General features: G+C 36.4%; 1 non-coding gene across 1 annotated transcript; it reads left to right on the top strand.

Annotated features, from left to right (window-relative positions):
• Positions 1–362: 362 nt before the first annotated feature.
• LOC118840612 lies at positions 363–469 on the top strand. The gene has a single exon (XR_005009783.1). It is a non-coding gene; the product is annotated as a U6 spliceosomal RNA (small nuclear RNA).
• Positions 470–2,128: the final 1,659 nt, after the last annotated feature.

Raw genomic sequence — 2,128 nt, forward strand, 5'->3', positions numbered from 1 at the left:
GCAGCAGAGGAAAAGTCTGAAAGAGAAGGAAAAGTTGGGAATATTCATGGGAGACAACACAAATTTCAACAGTGGAGAGATAATCGTAGAGGATTTAAAAAGAAAAGTGAAGAGGAAAGACTGGGAGGCCACTCTAATCACAGAAGATTAGTGCTGATTTTATCTCTGCCCTCTCTCCCCCTCCTTCCCCCCTTTTTTGTAAAGGTCAGGGGACACAAATAAAATAAGATTATGATAGAGGGAAGAAAATAATGATAGTTGTAAATTGGATGAACTTAACTAGAAAACAAGGGTAGCAATATGAATAAGAAATCATACAAAGTTAGATTTGCTAGAATTGGGAATCTAAGAAGTTGTTTACAGTGCTCGCTTCGGCAGCACATATACTAAAATTGGAACGATACAGAGAAGATTAGCATGGCCCCTGCGCAAGGATGACACGCAAATTCGTGAAGCGTTCCATATTTTTGTGCAACTCTGCCTCACTTAAATCCAATTCATACACAAGTCAAGACCTCACCCATGATATCACTGCTCCTCTTAGAAAAGGAAGGACAAAAAAACAACAACAATACAGTTCTGGTTCTGCTGATTTCATTTTGTATTATTTCATATAGGTCTTAAAACATTAATTCACATGCTTCATGTTTACTGTTTTTGACATGATACTTCCATTTCATTAGGATGCAATAATTCATAGGAACATAGCTTTAGAGCTGGAAGGGCCCTTAGGGTTAATCAAATCCAAACGCCCCCCGCCATTTTCTGTCTGAGGAAATTGAAGCCCAAAGAGCTTAAGTCATCTGTCCAGAGTCACACAGCAAGTACGTATCTGTGGTGGGATTAAAATCCAGTGCTCCATCCATTTCAAAGATGTCAATATCAAATTTGCAGGCCACAAAAGTCCTGAGTTCTGCCAAAACCAGACTTAAATGTAATTGGTAAATATTTAACAAAATAAAGACATAAGTATAATACAACATAAAAAAAAAGTTGTTTACAAGAAATATTTAAAACTATTCTCAAAATGAGCTGGAGCAGAATTTGATGTGACTGGTGAATTTAAAAGAGTGGCATTCATGATCACAGACTAAGAAATGAAAAATAAATTTGGTTGTTAAGAGATTAGGAAATGTATACTCAGGCATGATAGATAATGAAATAGAGATAGGAACTAGATCTGTGAATTCATTGTTAAAACTCTGAAATAGGGAAACTGCTCATTCAGGTTGAGACCTTGCAAATGAGAGAATTACTTACAGCACCTGGGAAATTAAATTATTTGCTCAGCTAGTATGCTACAGACAAGACTTGAATGCTACTCTTCCTAGCTTTGAGGACAACTTTCTATCCACTATACAATGCTGTGTCCAAGTAGCGTAACATCTAAATAGTTAAAGGATAAGCAAATTGAACCACTCAGAGAAATAGACTGCAACACTGATAGTGTGCGACCTCAATGTTCACCTTTTAGATCAAGACAAGTCTAAAAAGGATATAAGGAGTTATGGACCTAAATAGAATTTTACAAAGGATAGGCCTCTGGTGATTCCTGATTGAGTGGGAAAAGTCATGGCTTTTTTTTTTTGTTTGTTTGCATGACACCATTACAAAAATTGGTTATGTGCTAGGGCGTAAAGAAACGTCATTGGAAAAAGAAATAGTAAACATCCTTATAACACAAAAATTATAATCAATAGAAGGCCTCTAAAAATCCATTAAATGGAGACTAGATAAAACAAGGTATCTAGATGATGCAATGGATAGAGCACTGGATCTGGATTCAGGAAAACGAGTTCAAATATGGCCTCAGACACTAGCTTCAGGACCTTAAGTAAATCTTAACTTCTGCTTGCCTCAATTTCCTTGTAATATGAGGATAATAACACCTCCTAAGGCTGTGAGGATGAAAATGAGTCTATGTAAAGACTAGCATTATGCATATAATGGAAGAATACTGAAATCCTTTCCTGTATGATAAACCTTTGCCATATGTAGTCCTTTAAACAAAAGATAGTATAGCCAACCGAAGAGGGAAGATATAGGAGATAGCTAATGTGGATGGTCAGATAAAGTGAATTCTTATTTGTTTTTTAGGGTAGGGGAGACTAGGGCCTGTCTGTAGGTA

The sequence above is a fragment of the Trichosurus vulpecula genome, chromosome 2 (assembly GCF_011100635.1).
Source record: "Trichosurus vulpecula isolate mTriVul1 chromosome 2, mTriVul1.pri, whole genome shotgun sequence".
NCBI lineage: Eukaryota > Metazoa > Chordata > Mammalia > Diprotodontia > Phalangeridae > Trichosurus > Trichosurus vulpecula.